Below are 17,863 nucleotides of genomic sequence, written 5' to 3'. Positions count from 1 at the left end.
CTACATCTGAGAGAGGAGTGAGTAATGATAAGGCAAAAGTAGACAGCGCTTAGTGTAAGTAGAAGCACAGGCTGCACCATGTGTCTTTGCAAGGATAATCTTCATCATATATTAATTCAAGCCTGTGAGTGTGGCTGTCAGTTTTGACACTTGTTCCTATTAGGGTAGTTAACTTCATTATTTGAAGATGCACAGTTTTGTGTTTGATTTAAGTTAGATTCTTGGTTGTTCTGGGTGTGTGGTTTTCTTTTTTTTTTTTTTTTTTGATGGTTTCATTAAAACAAAAGTCTTGTAAGATGTGATATATTTTCAAATGGATATGACAAGAAACAACTGTATAAAAGATCAACCTACCAAACAGTACTGTATTTATATAACACAAAAGCTGAAACTAGTTATTTTTAAAACAGTTGTTATACATAACAGGTAAGAAAAACAACTTCTCATCATAATGACAGCATTTTCCATATTATCCTTAAATGTGAATGGTCTCACAGAAATATATAAAAAAGAAAGAGTAGTGAACTATATTAAAAGGCAGAGTGCAAATAGTTATGCTACAGGAGATACATTTATAAAGAACAGAGCATGTGAATTTGATAAAGAAAGGATTTCAGGATGGTTAGTCAGCAGAATATCGGGGACAAAAGAAAAGGGGAGTACTTATATTAATTGTGAAAGGCATTCCAATAGCAATAGAATAGGAAAAAAAGGATAATGGCAGATTTGTAGTACTAAGGGGCTTCTGGCAAGGGAGGAGGATCACAATGGCATCTATTTATATTGCACCTAAAATGGCTACAATACAGCTTGGGAAAATTCTGGTAGTAATAATCAGGTTTCAGTAGGGGACTGGAATTTGATTTGCAACAGTGAGGATGTATGTGGAGGGCCTGGAATGGAAAATAAAACATAAGAGGGGAGATTTTTGAAGACATTTATGAAGATACTTAGTATGTTAATTCAGTAGTAGTGCAGTGAGAATTTTATATATATATATATATATATATATATATATATATATATATATATATATATATATTTTTTTTTCCTTGTATAACTGATTTTGACCGTATTTTGGCTCAGATGTTTGATTCTCTGTAAACTGTTTGTGTATTTTTGGAGCTTTTCTCATTGGGTCGCTATTGAAAATGGGGCACAAGCCCAGCTGGACCAACCCGGTTAGCAAATGTCAATAAATAAATAAAATAAATAAATATTATTCCCCAGGGTACAAAAACTGGGCTAGGCTAGACAAAATTATATTTCCCAGGAACATGTGCATTTAATTAAAAGTGTTTATATGCATCCAATAGCTATCTCAGATCATGTGCCAGGGTAATAAAATAAAAATAAGACAATGGCAGTTCCCCACCTGTCTGTTATATAGAGAGGAATTGAAGGAATGGGTAGTGGAGATTATTTAGAAGTTATTAGGGAAAATAGAAATTTGTTCTAAAAATATAGTTAGGGAGTGGGATAAATTAAAAAGGAGTTTAAAAATGGGGTAGAAATAAAAAAAGAGAAATGTGGTTAAAAAGTAGCAAGAGTTATTTAGAGGGACTGACCAAGGTTAAAATATCACAGAATAGGGGGAATCTCAAAGAACACGAAATGCAATTGCAGAGTGCTAAAGAGGAAATAAGGTACTAGCTTGATAATATGGATGAGTCTAGAAGGACTTCTATTAAGCAACTGTTTTTTATAATAGTTTCAGAGCACAAAAGCGTTTAACACAATGGCTTAGGCAACAGAAAGTAGAAATGGTTGTTGCCAAGCTTAGGGAGCCTATAACAAGGAAAATTGTGATGACAGAGGGAGTAGGGCAGTGCATGTATAAATAGAAGTTATGTCCTTACCATAACGTTCCATGTGGAGTGTTCATCTCGCCTTTGTTCTTACACATGGGGTTCGGAGCCGATCCTCGGCTCCGTGCCGGCCTCTTGCAAGCTCTGCATCGAGAAGAAGCTCGAGACAATCTAATACCCACAATCCCCCTCTGCCTTTACCTCAGATCTAGTTTGCAAGCAAACCAATCTATATAAAAGCACATTCATGCTTACACACATAACATATCTAGACAGACACATATAAACATATATGTGTATACCAACTATGTACATATGAAGCTTTTGAAGTAGCTCATGGACACTGTGCATGAGACAGCCCACATCCCAGATTGTCTCTCTTAACATTTTGGCGGGAAACTTATTAAAAACTAGTGACAAACATTCATTTAGCAGTGTAATATGCATCTAAACATGACAAAACCTTCACAATGCATTCCACAGGTTATTACAGACTCTATGTAAGTGAAATCAAGCCGAAAATTATTAATAAGTAACAAAACTCAACATTTTTGTCCCAACTCAACTCCTATGCGAATCTTATTATTTACTGTGTCTATATGATCAAAAGTATTTCTATATATTAATAAAGAAAAGAAAAAGAGAGTAGAAAGTAAAAGGGTGTAAGGCAGAAATAAAAAATAAATGTAAGAGAAAGCTATAAGAAGTATATACAATAGAATATTACTTACTGTTTATATTAATAGAGTTAAAAATAAAACATATTATTTACTATTATTTAGTTCTAATTATTATTAGTTAAAGCATGACAGATTATTTACAAACAAGCATAAGCAGTGTAATCAAGAAAGTATAATTAGGTAGTGTCATTCCTGTATCTGTGATGTGTCAGTGTGATATCTAGGTCAAAGGTGAGACTAGCTGCTTTCAGCTTCTCTGTGAGAATTCTGAGAGTTGAAGCTTTTGAAGTAGCTCATGGACACTGTGCATGAGACAGCCCACATCCCAGATTGTCTCTCTTAACATTTTGGCGGAAACTTATTAAAACTAGTGACAAACATTCATTTAGCAGTGTAAATGCATCTAAACATGACAAAACCTTCACAATGCATTCTACAGGTTATTACAGACTCTATGTAAGTGAAATCAAGCCCAAAATTATTAATAAGTAACAAAACTCAACATTTTTGTCCCAACTCAACTCCTGTGCAAATCTTATTATTTACTGTGTCTATATGATCAAAAGCATTTCTATATATTAATAAAGAAAAGAGTAGAAAGTAAAAGGGTGTAAGGCAGAAATAAAAAAAATGTAAGAGAAAGCTATAAGAAGTATATACAATAGAATATTACTTACTGTTTATATTAATAGAGTTAAAAATAAAACATATTATTTACTATTATTTAGTTCTAATTATTATTAGTTAAAGCATGACAGATTATTTACAAACAAGCATAAGCAGTGTAATCAAGAAAGTATAATTAGGAATAGCATTTGAAGAACATATAAACTTTTTACAAGGAATAAATATTACTGGCCTTATTTTTCCTCTTCAGAAAGAGAAACAAGTTAAATCACAGCTTGCCATTAAATCTCCAGATATTTTGACTAGTTATGAAACAAAACATTTCTTTGCACACAGAGAATAACTTTGATTAAATCTTTTTCAAAATATTTGTTGCTTCTTGGAAATGCAGGAACTATATTTAAAAAGATTAATAATAAAATAAAATGATGAGAGAAAAAAACATAGTACAAATCATTTGTTTTTTAGTCTCTCCTTCTTCTTCTCTGAAGTCTTCCACGAAGTTTCAGTTGCCAGTCTCTTTAACGAAGGACTAGCCCATTCCATTTCTTCTATTTTTTCCAAAATCTTATTTTTTTGATAAACAGTAAAGCAGAGTCTAAGTCATTGAAAATTTTAGGACCATCAGGAAGGAAGATTTTAAGCTTGGCAGGAAACAGAAGGTATGTTTTAAACTGTGCTTTTTTAAGCTCCCTTATTAGTGGCAGAAAAACTTTTCTTTTAGCTAATACCATGGAAGAATAGTCATTGTCAAAACGCACAGTTGTTTCATTAATCTTAACAGGAGCTTTAGCCCAAGCAGATTTAAGAACCATCTCTTTATCAAAAGATGATAGAAATCTAACTATAACTGATCTAGGATAGTTTTTGTTAGAGTTAGTATTAGCTGTAGATCTATGTGCTCTTTCGATACCAAAAGAGAATGCTTCTGGTAAATCTAAAGTTTTAGGGAGCCATGTTGTTAAAAAAGAAGTAATATTGTTACCTTCAATATTTTCTGGCAGTCCAAAATCCTAATGTTATTGCGCCTAGATCTATTTTCCAGGTCATCCAGCTTTGTTTGTAAATGTGTATTTTGTTTCAGCAGAAACTCAATGTTGATTTCCTCTTCTTGTATTCTATTTTCCATGTCATTCACAGCTTCTTCTATGCCTGTCATCTGGATCTTCTGTTGTTGCAGGTCCATATGTAACAAGTCTATTTGTTTTGTAGTTTTTCTATGAAAGTGTCTATTTTAGTATCCATTTTATCCATCTTAGCAGTAAGTTGCTGGACTATAATTATCAGAGACTGAAGTTCTTTCTTGATGCTGGAGTCTTGAGAATTTGTCTTACTGGAACTCATTTCAGACTGATAAACTGACAGGAAAATTTCCAAAGTAATTTCTAACAGGAATATTATTAAGATTTCCTTTCTTTTTTAGATATAGTTCAAGAACTATATAAAACAAACATATTTAGAAAGAAAATTACTTCAAAAATTAATTTTTTAAGTAATTAATTCCTGTCAATGTAATGAAATTGGTGGAGCTGAAGAAATCTGCTGCTATCTGTGTTCATCCTTGGCCACCAATATCTGGCATTTCTGACTTCAGTCCTAAATGATTTGTAAGTGATTTGCCAGAAAAACACAATTTTATGAGAAACAGGCAAAAAATTTGAGGCAAACATCTGGACATTCTGTGAAAATCTGGACAGTCTGGCCAATTTATTTATACTTAAAAAATTGAAAGTGTATGTAGATTTCGTTTTTTGCATTGTGACAGGCTGGCCACCAGTGGCAGCAATAGTACAGTAATAGGCCTTTCTCTTTACAAATTGCTTTCTAAAAATCTAGCAAAGCTAGACTTTAAACTGTGTTTTACCTTAAACCTCTTGTATCAGAGGCAACATGGGATATATGCAAATTACCCTTTAAGATATCAGGTGCTTCAGAAGTAAAAGAAAAAGTAATGGACATTCAGAATTGCAATTTAGCTGAAACCCCTGATATCCTAAAAGGGTAATTTGCATATAGCCCATGTTGCCTCTGATACAAGAGGTGTAAGGTATCACACAGTGGAAAGTCTAGCCTTGCTAGATTTTTCTTTTTGTGATTTTTAACCAATTGGTTTTCCTGTGTGAACTTTTTACTCATTGTTTTAAATTGCTTTCTAAGTGTTTAGCTCTCCAGTGCTTTTTGAAAATAGCTTAGAAAGTTAACAATATTTTGTTTTCAGTGACATTTTTGTGTGTTCAAGGTTGCAAACTGGAATCATCCAATGAAGTCTTTTCAGAAGGACTCTGGCACTGGGAGCATTGTCTGGCTAAGTAACTTGCTCAGAGTCATGCATTAGGCTAACGAAGGCCTTGAGAATCAAACCTTGAGTACTGGAACAGACAATTAAAAGTTAACAACCTTAATCATCTGTGTCACAGACAACTTTATGCACTGATAATTTGGAAAGAAGCTTTGTCAGATTTTGGCACTAGATGATTTATTGATTTTTATTTTAGGAAAATTGAGTGTGCATAAATATAATTTAGTTCTTACCATATTCATTGAAATGCTTCTTTAGAAAGGAACAGAGATCTAATTTGCTCTGTCAGTAATGAACTATACCAACCTGAAAATTCAAAATGATCTGCCCCTGAATGAAAATTCAATGCAGTGCTGTATCTGCCGATATTTATGATAATTTCTGTGTAAATAATTCTACATTCTACTGTATATTTAGTTGTACTGTCTGGCCTGTCTGGTCAGGTCATGACTGAAAAAGGTCCTTGGACTAGTTTACCCACCTGGTTAATAAATGTTAAATAAATTAATGTATGCATGTGTGTGTGTGTGTGTGTGTGTGTGTGTGTGTGTGTGTGTGTACACAAATCTATGTCAGAGTCTATGTATTAGTTTAAGGGTGTACAAACATAACAGAGTATTAGTCTAAGGGCGTGCACACTTACGCAATCAGCATAGTGTACATTTTTTATTTTTTATATTTTGTTCCCCTAACAGATTTGTCTGTTTTTCAATTGAATTGTACAGGTTATAGGTCACATTAAAGGTGGGAAAAGTTTTGAAATGATTTATTGTAGTCTCATTTTTTCAATATCACGTTTTTGTATATTTATACACACACACACACACACACACAGACACACATATCCAGATATACATATACATATATATATATATACACACACACACACACACACATATATATATATATATATATATATATATATATGTATATATATATATATATACATACACACACACACACGCACATATATATATATATATATCATCAACAGATAAAAAAAACATTTGCACCTATATATACTAACTCTGAGGTTGCATTATAGTGAGGAAAGGGTAAATTCACTGATACCCACTGTACCACAATGTCAAACAGAAAAAAAACTGTATGTTCAATCAGTTGATTTTTGATCATCTTGCACCAGCTTTTTTCCTGTTTGATGCATTGTCTTTTGAAAAGTTGAATGCAAGATAATAGTTTAGTGTTTTCACTTTACAATGAGTTTAGTGTTTTCACTTTACAATGAAATTGTTGCTTGTCATTTGCATGGGATAGTGACCACTGGATCACTGATTATCTCTGCGGTGTATGAGTCGTGTTTGCATGCAGGCAAATGTGGTTTTGTTCGAATGCTGAAGCCTTTCGATGCTGTGAAAGGTTTGGCCAAAATGACAACAGATGAGGCCAGGAAGTTGGTAGAGAGATATCAGGGAGAGGTAGTTGGTGTTAGCATTCAAAGAAGTGTTACCTGTACCATCAGCCAGCACAAAGAGGAAAAAGAGACTGGTGGTATAATAACTGGCTGTGGCAGTGCCCATGGAAAAAGGATTAGGATTGTAGTATGATGGAAGCAAACCTGGCAAAGAGAGACTAGCTCTGTGCTAGTAATAGGATCCATCTTAACCCAGAAGGGAAAGCTTATTTAGTGATGTTGGAAAGATACATCTTATTGCTTGTTCCTTTAGCCTAAGATGGAAGAGGCAGGAGACTGATAGAAGCAAAAGAGGAAAGGATAGGTGTTTAGGCAGTAAATCAAAGGTAAAAAATAATACAGAACATAGCAAAGGAACAAACAACTGCAACCAGGGTCCTGGCTAGGTAGTTCTAATCTATACTGTAAGGAATCTGGAAGAGAAGATGGACGAATTTCAAGCAGTGATGAAGGAGGAGGAGGAAGACATTGATGAACTGATGATACCATAGAAACAAGAGCAATGATAAGAGGAGGTGGGACATGGAGTGCCAGGGCATATACATTATTTAAGAATGAAAGAGAAGGGAGAGATGGGGTGGGGCAGCAACCTGTACAAAGAAAGCCATCAGATGTAGGGTCAGAGAAGAGGAAAAATACCAGGTAAGTAATGAGATAAGGTATGGCCAGGGACAGAAGCTAGGTTAAGTGCCATGGTGGTTACTGCAGGGGAATCAGGAGAGGAGGTGGATTGATACAGTGTATCATCCACCATTCACAATAAATAAGGAGGATGAGAAAATGAAAGAGATAGAAAAGGAGTGAGGATAGAAGGAACAGGGCATTATTCATGAGGGATCTGACTCTGCCATGAGCAGAATGTTAGATTTCAAACTCAAGGAAAAGAAGGAGCAGGAGCTGATTGAGGTAGTGTAGTGTATGATTAGAAGTTCACCAAGCTAGTGCAGAACTGTACCAAAAGGATAGAATTTTGGACTTCAAAGATGGCTGCACACTATCAGCTTAATTTCAATGTGAAAACAGAAACACAGTAAAGAGAGCCAATGAATTTGTCTTTTGGGGTAAATTTCAGTTATTGGCTAGTAAATCCACTCCCTGGATGCCAGCAGAAAAAGAAATTCAGAGAAACTGAAAGAAAATCAATCACAAAGGTGAGGAGGAAACACTGGCTAGGAAGAATCCTTCAGCTATTCAGCAAAAAGCAGCTCAAGCTCCAGCTATTGTGCAAGACATGAATTTTAGTAATCTAGAGGGGAAAATAATTAAATTGTGTTTAGAGGTGATTAAAATAAGCAAAACATGAATGAGTATATCTAGTCAAATAACAAAAGGCTGGAAAAAAATTGAAAATGCTTTAAACAGATATTCAGATGAGCTGATAAAACTGCAAAAATCAGGAGGCAAAACGAAAAAGGCTGGCTGAGTATGACACTGCACAAGAAGAGATATTACAAAAAAATGTAAAATTAGAGGACACACATAGGGACAACCTGAGATGTTCTGCTGTACCAGAGAAATTGGAAGGAACAGACTGTATTAATTTTATGAAAGCACAAATAAGCAACTGGACTGGTATTCCACAGCAGGAGTTTTAACTGAAAGGGCACAATGTATGTATGCTCCAAACCTGGCCATAAGAAAGCAGCCAGGACCTGTGATAGTAAAGATGTAATCCTAACAGCAGAAAGAGTTGATTCTGACAAAACTGTGGCAGAAGGACAAAGTATTAAAAGCTAAAGATAGAAGAGTGTTTGAGGAAAATGATTACTTGCTCTACACCAGGCAGAAGAGGAGTAAATTTATTCCAGCAATCAGAGAATGTTGAGAAGCAGGTGTGAGAGTCAAGCTTCTTTATCCAGCAATCTTCAGAATATTTTTTCCTGGAGGGTCAAAGTCATTTTTGTTGCAGAACATGCTAAGGCGGAAATACAAAAGTTTGTCCAACAAAAAAATGAGCTATCAAGCAGAAGAGAATTTTGCTTCTTATTCATCTGATAATAAAGCTCATAGAGAGTGTAGACCAGTGAAACAAATCTTTTACAATATTCCAAAGGAAAATGCGTGAGCAACAGAAAAAAAGCACAGGAGTTGACTAAAAGAACCACAAGTATGTTGGAAATGAACCACAGACTGGATTTGGAAGATGAAAATCAACAGGATGAAAACTAGCAACTTAGAAATTAATCAATAAATGTGGGATTACAAAACATCAACTACATTTGTGAAATAGGATGGAACAAGAAAGCCTGGAAATATTGGACTTTTTTACTTTGTTATACTTCTAGGGGCCTCCAAAGCATATGCCCTACTTCATGTCATTAATATTTGGAAGAACATTAAGGGGGGAAGCAAAGAGGTACATGGGAATGAATGGAATGAGTTCCTTGGCTTGATCTAACAGCAGATTTAAGGGGAAGCATGTAAATAAAAGAACAATGAATATAATGGAAAGTTTTCCTCTAGCAAATAAATGGTCACAGTGCAATGTGAGAAGCTTGTATAGGAAGACAACTATTTATTTCATGTTTCTTTGGAGACAAGCTGATAAAGGCTCTAAAAATAATCAGGAAGTTCTTTCAATGGCTAGGAAATAATGTTTTCTGAAAGCATTTAAGCTGTTTTCTACATCTGAGAGAGGAGTGAGTAATGATAAGGCAAAAGTAGACAGCGCTTAGTGTAAGTAGAAGCACAGGCTGCACCATGTGTCTTTGCAAGGATAATCTTCATCATATATTAATTCAAGCCTGTGAGTGTGGCTGTCAGTTTTGACACTTGTTCCTATTAGGGTAGTTAACTTCATTATTTGAAGATGCACAGTTTTGTGTTTGATTTAAGTTAGATTCTTCGGTTGTTCTGGGTGTGTGGTTTTCTTTTTTTTTTTTTTTTTTTTTTTGATGGTTTTCATTAAAACAAAAAGTCTTGTAAGATGTGATATATTTTCAAATGGATATGACAAGAAACAACTGTATAAAAGATCAACCTACCAAGCAGTACTGTATTTATATAACACAAAAGCTGAAACTAGTTATTTTTAAAACAGTTGTTATACATAACAGGTAAGAAAAACAACTTCTCATCATAATGACAGCATTTTCCATATTATCCTTAAATGTGAATGGTCTCACAGAAATATATAAAAAAGAAAGAGTAGTGAACTATATTAAAAAGGCAGAGTGCAAATAGTTATGCTACAGGAGATACATTTATAAAGAACAGAGCATGTGAATTTGATAAAGAAAGGATTTCAGGATGGTTAGTCAGCAGAATATCGGGGACAAAAGAAAAGGGGAGTACTTATATTAATTGTGAAAGGCATTCCAATAGCAATAGAATAGGAAAAAAAGGATAATGGCAGATTTGTAGTACTAAGGGGCTTCTGGCAAGGGAGGAGGATCACAATGGCATCTATTTATATTGCACCTAAAATGGCTACAATACAGCTTGGGAAAATTCTGGTAGTAATAATCAGGTTTCAGTAGGGGACTGGAATTTGATTTGCAACAGTGAGGATGTATGTGGAGGGCCTGGAATGGAAAATAAAACATAAGAGGGGAGATTTTTGAAGACATTTATGAAGATACTTAGTATGTTAATTCAGTAGTAGTGCAGTGAGAATTTTATATATATATATATATATATATATATATATATATATATATATTTTTTTTTTTTTTTTTTCCTTGTATAACTGATTTTGACCGTATTTTGGCTCAGATGTTTGATTCTCTGTAAACTGTTTGTGTATTTTTGGAGCTTTTCTCATTGGGTCGCTATTGAAAATGGGGCACAAGCCCAGCTGGACCAACCCGGTTAGCAAATGTCAATAAATAAATAAAATAAATAAATATTATTCCCCAGGGTACAAAAACTGGGCTAGGCTAGACAAAATTATATTTCCCAGGAACATGTGCATTTAATTAAAAGTGTTTATATGCATCCAATAGCTATCTCAGATCATGTGCCAGGGTAATAAAATAAAAATAAGACAATGGCAGTTCCCCACCTGTCTGTTATATAGAGAGGAATTGAAGGAATGGGTAGTGGAGATTATTTAGAAGTTATTAGGGAAAATAGAAATTTGTTCTAAAAATATAGTTAGGGAGTGGGATAAATTAAAAAGGAGTTTAAAAATGGGGTAGAAATAAAAAGAGAAATGTGGTTAAAAAGTAGCAAGAGTTATTTAGAGGGACTGACCAAGGTTAAAATATCACAGAATAGGGGGAATCTCAAAGAACACGAAATGCAATTGCAGAGTGCTAAAGAGGAAATAAGGTACTAGCTTGATAATATGGATGAGTCTAGAAGGACTTCTATTAAGCAACTGTTTTTTATAATAGTTTCAGAGCACAAAAGCGTTTAACACAATGGCTTAGGCAACAGAAAGTAGAAATGGTTGTTGCCAAGCTTAGGGAGCCTATAACAAGGAAAATTGTGATGACAGAGGGAGTAGGGCAGTGCATGTATAAATAGAAGTTATGTCCTTACCATAACGTTCCATGTGGAGTGTTCATCTCGCCTTTGTTCTTACACATGGGGTTCGGAGCCGATCCTCGGCTCCGTGCCGGCCTCTTGCAAGCTCTGCATCGAGAAGAAGCTCGAGACAATCTAATACCCACAATCCCCCTCTGCCTTTACCTCAGATCTAGTTTGCAAGCAAACCAATCTATATAAAAGCACATTCATGCTTACACACATAACATATCTAGACAGACACATATAAACATATATGTGTATACCAACTATGTACACAGAATAATAGCAGTAGCAAAAAATGCTTCTGGCCAGGCATCAAAGAACGTTCTTCCTAAGGGTGGGAGGGTGGGACTGTAAGAACAAAGGCGAGATGAACACTCCACATGGAACGTTATGGTAAGGACATAACTTCTATATGTGATAGTGTTCAATCTCGCCGTTTGTTCTTACACATGGGTAGCGTCCTAGCTCCTTGATCCTGAGGAACTCACGGGAGGGCGTTCTTGAGCACAGTGGAACCAAAGGTTGCCCTGTCCCTAGAAACCTTGTCTACTTTATAATGAGAAATAAATGTATGTGGCTTAGACCAGGTAGCAGCCGCACAAATAGCATCCAGAGGTAGGCGAGCTGCATGAGCCAAAGGCGTAGATACCGATCTTGTGGAATGTCCTTTGGGTTTGTGTAAAAGGGGTTGATCTGCAGAATCATAGACATAGATTATACAATCTGTTAACCATTTAGAAAGAGTTCTTTTGGTAACTGCAAGTCCTTTCCTGCTATCAGCAAAAGCCACAAAGAGTTGATCTGTTTTCCTGTGATCTTTTGTTCTATCCAAATAAAACCTTAGCTGTCTGTGAACATCTAATTTGTGTAACATATACTCCATTTTGTTGGAGTGGTTTTTGAAGAAAGTGGGTAATTCAATGGACTGATTAATATTGTTAATGGAACATACTTTCGGGAGGAAGGATGAATTGGTTCGAAGAGAAACTCTGTCAGAGTGAAAGATCAAATAAGGGTGCTTGATGGAGACAGCCTGAAGTTCAGACACTCGTCTAGCAGAAGTAATGGCTACCAGAAAGAGAGTTTTCCAGGACAAAAATTTTAATGGGCAAGAAGAGGCAGGTTCAAAAGGGGGCAACATTAATTTAGATAGCAACAAGTTTAGACTCCAAGGTGACGTAGGAGATCTGACCGGTGGTCTAATATGAAAAACTCCTTTTAAAAAGGCTTTACAAAGTCTGTGAGCCATAACAGGAGCTCCACATTCTTCTACATGGAAATTCGAAATGGCAGCCAATTGAACTTTTAGAGTAGCAGGAGAAGCACCCTGATGAAATAAGTCTGTTAAGAACTCTAATATCTTATTCAAAGGAGCTATAAAGGGATCCACATGGTGTGTCTTCGCCCAGAATACAAACCGTTTCCATTTGCTAGTATATGTTTTCGTAGTGGAAGCTTTATGTGAAGCCACTAATATATCCTGGACTGCTGGTGACAAAAGATCAGACCTGGCTAAGTTGGGAATTGGAGCAGCCAAGCTGCTAGATGGAGTGACAGGAGCGCGGGATGGGGAACCCCTGACGAGTGAGTCAATAGATCTGGCTCTGGGTCCAGAATCCAGGGTCCCCGAATGCAGTGTAATTTCAGGAAGGGAAACCAAATTTGACGAGGCCAGAATGGAGCAATGAGGATTATAGTCCTGTGTAGGTTCCTGGCTTTCTGGAGAAACTTCGATATCAGAGGAAATGGGGGAAATGCATATAGGAGTCCCGGGGTCAATCGTAAACCAGTGCGTCCCTGGGGACTTCCCCTGGAGGGGGTAATAGGGCAAAGTAGCTCCTGCATTTGGCATTCATTGGAGACGCAAACAGGTCGCAGGAAGGCTGGCCCCACGTGCGAAAAATCCTTTCCGCCACTGACTGTTTTAGAGACCACTCGTGCGGTAACAGAATTGCTCTGCTCAGCCTGTCGGCTATGACGTTGGATGACCCCAGGATGTGCGTTGCTATTAGAAAGCGACCCGTGGACTCCGCCCACTGCCAAATTCTCATGGCCTCTCTGCATAGTTGATAGGACTTGGTTCCCCCTTGTTTGTTTATGTACCAGACTACCGACATGTTGTCCGTCTGAACTGCAATAGTCCCTAGAGGAAGGAGGGGAGCAAAGTGTTGCAATGCTAGAAACACTGCCCTCAACTCTAGAACATTGATGTGCAGATTGTACTCCAAATTGGTCCATTCGCCTTGGACTGTCTGTCCCTGAAAGATGCCCCCCCACCCTATCAGGGAAGCGTCCGTGGTCACCGTAACTGTGGGCGTGGGTAGCACAAACGGCCTCCCCTGGGAAAGGTTGCACGTTTGAAGCCACCAGTTTAGATTTGTTTTGCAAGTCTTTGTTATAAGAATCTCGTGTGTTAGAGGTAGTTGTTGAAATGACCATTGAGCAAACAGTAGCCATTGTAGGACTCTCATGTGCAGCCTTCCCAGGGGAATTGCAATAAGGGAGGCTGACATGAGGCCCAACACCTTCAGAACTAGTTTTGCAGGAGATTTCCTTGACAAGAGTAGAAGACGTATGTGAGTCTGCAGTGATAATATCCTTTCTGGGGGGAGTTTCAGAATTAATTGACGTGTGTTTAACTCTGCTCCTATGAACAAGATATTTTGTGATGGCTGAAGTAAGGATTTTCCGAAATTTACGGAGATCCCTAGGTGAACACACAGTTGAAGAACATAGTCTCTGGCCTGCAGTAGTTGGCCGGCGGTGGCGAAAGGAGCCAGTCGTCCAGATACGGAAACACCTGGAATCCCTGGCGTCTCAAGTGAGACGCTACCACTGCCATACATTTGGTGAAGACCCTGGGGCTGAGGTCAGACCAAAGGGCAGGGCTCGAAATTGAAAGTGACTGGCTCCCAGCCGAAGCGCAAATGATCTCTGGATGCCCTGGCCATTTTGATGTGGTAGTATGCATCCTCTAGATCTATTGAGCACATCCACTCGTCCTTCTGTAAGAATGGAAGGATCGATTGAAGCGTGACCATTGAACTTTTCTTTCTTGACGAAAGTATTGAGGTAGCTTAGGTCTAGAATGGGCCTCCAGTCCCCTGTTTTCTTTGGAACTAAAAAGAACCTTGAGTAAGTCCCGAATCCTTGCTGGTCCGCTGGGACTGGCTGGATGACTCTTTTTCTAGCAGCTTTGAAATTTCTAAAGCTGCTGGCTCTCGCAGATGGGGCGGTACATCTGGGAGTCTTTTCTTTGGAATGGGATAGGATAGGAAGGGTATGGAGTAACCTCTGGTAACTACGCTTTTTACCCACTTGTCTGTAGTTATACCTTGCCAGGCCTGAGGGTATAAAGCTAAGCGACCCCCGACTGCCTCCAGAGCAGGACAGTCGGGCCTCCTCTCAGGAGTGCTGGAAAGGTTTACCAGGGAGTGTATCCCTGTCACCTTGATGTTGCGGACCCCCTCTGCCGCCAGGGCGGCGTCTTCCACCTCTGCCCCCTCCTCTGCCTCTAGAGGGGGCATCACCCTGTGTGCCTGAGAAAGACCCTTGGGGTTTTCGAAACCACATTTTCCCACCGCGTTGCCCTTTGGGGTACGGTCTAGTTGGGGTGGAAAAACGGACTCCGACAGCAGACAGAGTCTTTCCCTCTTGTTCACACCGGGTAAGGGTCTCCTTTACCTTGGGGCCAAAAAGAGTGGCACCGTCAAATGGGGCGTTTGTAAAGGAAGACTTGAAGGCTTCCGCAAAGGAGCATAGGCGCATCCAGGATTGTCTACGAAGAGCAATCGCTGAAGCTGCTGCCCTACTCGAACCTTCGGCTGCGTAAGAAATCAGCCTCATGGACGAGTTAACAATCGATGTTAGGGTATTAAGTTGCGCTGTCACTTTCTCTGAGACAGCTGCATCTGTAGTACCCTGGAGGGTATCTCCCAACTCTTTGACTAGATCCCTCTGCAGGCGTGTAAAATGGGTCAAATAGTTCAGGGACCGCATGGAAAAAGCCGCTGAACTAAAAATGCGCTTCCCATATCTATCCATCGTCCTAGAATCTTTATTAGGCGGATGGACAGACGAAGAAGACTCCGACATCTCCTTTTTCGTGGCTGCAGCCACCACCATAGCGTCTACTGGAACTCCTTTTGTAAGGTAGGACTTATCCTGAGGTGCTGTGATGTACTTGTTCGGTTTCCTTGGAACAGGTTCCACTGTGTCAGGAGCCTCCCACGCCCTTGAGCAATAAGTTCCATTAGTTCGTCAAGGGCGGAGTGACCCAGGAGGAGGAAGGGCGAGCACCAAATGCCTTCAGCAGAACTGACTCATCCTCAGAAGGGGGAAGGGACTGCCAGTCACCTCTCTGTTTCAGGATCTCCAAAATGTCTGAAAAAGAGACATCTTCTGAAGGTGACTTAGGGACCCCTCTGACTCATCTAAGTCAGTATCAGATGTTATGGATTCCTGTGGAGAATACAAGTGTCTCCTCTTACACAGTCTCTTCCTAGGGACTTCCTCGTGGGGAGCATCCGAAGAAGCCTCGGAGGAAGAGGGGGCACCCTCCAGGGGTGGCTGAGACACTGGTGCCCGGCGCTTGGATGTGGCCGTGGGTGCAGATGAAGACAAAGGCCCTTTATGGGGAGGAGAAACTGCTTCCACTGATGTGGTTGTCTGGGTAGACAACACCTTCCTCATCAGGTCGAACGCTCCCGGGTCCCGCATCGAAGAGTCCCCCGGTTCCGAAGAAGTGGGAAGAATCCCCGACACGGGCACCGAAGGCATCGACCCGAGGACGGAGCCGAATCGATCCGTGCCGAGGCCCGAGGGAGAGTTGGAACCGACACGTCGGTTCGACTCGGCCCGGAACCAAGAACAGACCGTCGGCTCCGAGACTCCGGTACGGGTCCGGAGTCGAGGTGAGGAACAGACCGAGAAAGGACGGTTCTGGACCCGAGGGCTCCACAATCAGCAGATCAGCCTCTTCCGGCTCCAAAGACTGAATCGGTCTCGGAGGAGGAATGGATGGAGATACAGGAAGGCCTTCAAGTTTCGACACCAACTGGGTGGAAACCGAAATAAGTTTAGAGAGGGCGAATGCTCCAACAACTTCTGCACCACGCGATCCACATCGACATCCGAAGTTTGGAGGAAGAACGGGTCGAAGGAACCGAAGACGGAGCCGACCTCAATATGGCGAAGGAGGAGCTCCATCACCGGTTCCAAGACTCGAGGCTCAGGAACCGACACCAGTTGAACACTCGGCCCGAAGTCTGTGGAACCGGTGATCTAACCTTTGAAGAAGAGCTCGGAGCCGATGACTTAGGCTCCGGCGTCTTCGATTCCTTAGAGGACTTGATGCCTGGTCAGAAGCATCCAAAGCCTCTTGGAAAGCTGGTTTCAGTAGACCTCTGTCCATCAGTTTCCTGCGCCTATCTGTCATGACCCTCCCACTAAAAGAGTGACAGATGGAGCAATCCTCTTGTAAGTGAAGAGGGCCAAGGCAGTAGACGCAGGAACTGTGGTTGTCAGTGACCGACATTTTTTGGCCACACTGACAACGTTTGAAACCAGACTTTGTTTTCTCCGACATAGTATAACAATATATAACTACAGAAAAACACAGTCAATCCGAGTAAAAAGTCACAATCAGGTTAATGTCAAATCCGGTTAAATTGTCTCAATATGTGTAGATGTGAAGGGAGTAGGCCCCGATACAAAAATACCGAAAATAAGGTTAACGGTACCAAGGAATTACGGAACCACAACACAATCACACTTGTTAATACAGATAATATCAACTAGAATATATTTCTTGATAAAATACAACAAAAAAAGTTATATCTTAGCTTAGAAACTCTCGAGCTAGCTCCCAACGATGCGTATGCAGCAGCGGCAAACTAGATCTGAGGTAAAGGCAGAGGGGGATTGTGGGTATTAGATTGTCTCGAGCTTCTTCTCGATGCAGAGCTTGCAAGAGGCCGGCACGGAGCCGAGGATCGGCTCCGAACCCCATGTGTAAGAACAAACGGCGAGATTGAACACTATCACATCATATGTTAGCATAGCTAGCTGGTGTTTTGTAAAATTATATGTCATTTGAATATCAAGCTGCTTTGTACAGATGTTTGTGTTAAAAATATATTTGTAAAGTTCCTTATGTTAAAAAAGTATCAACAGTGGATCCTACTGGACAGAAAAGAAATACACATGTATGTCACATTTTACTGTTGCAACTGATGAAATCTGCATATTTTAACAGAATATACTGGAAGGGAAGGGGTTAAGCTCATCCCAGCTAAACTTAAGAAAAATAGCCTGAAATTAAATGACTTGGTTTAAGCCTTAAAAATTTTATCTCACAGGTCTGAATTCTGCCAGAGAATAGCTTGTTAGTTTCTGCAAGAATGGTGGAAGTGTTGGAATTGTTTTACAGTTTCCAGATGATGTAATAAACCTTTAGTTAAAGTTCTATGTGTGTATTGTGACACATCAGTGCCACATTTTGGCTCAATTTCTAGTGAGGGGGTAGTGTGGGATCCACAGA

Source organism: Protopterus annectens, chromosome 9.part0, assembly GCF_019279795.1.
Source record: "Protopterus annectens isolate FY-2018-M chromosome 9.part0, PAN1.0, whole genome shotgun sequence".
In the NCBI taxonomy this organism is placed as follows: Eukaryota; Metazoa; Chordata; order Ceratodontiformes; family Protopteridae; genus Protopterus; species Protopterus annectens.
Note: the sequence above shows the minus strand (reverse complement) of the source record.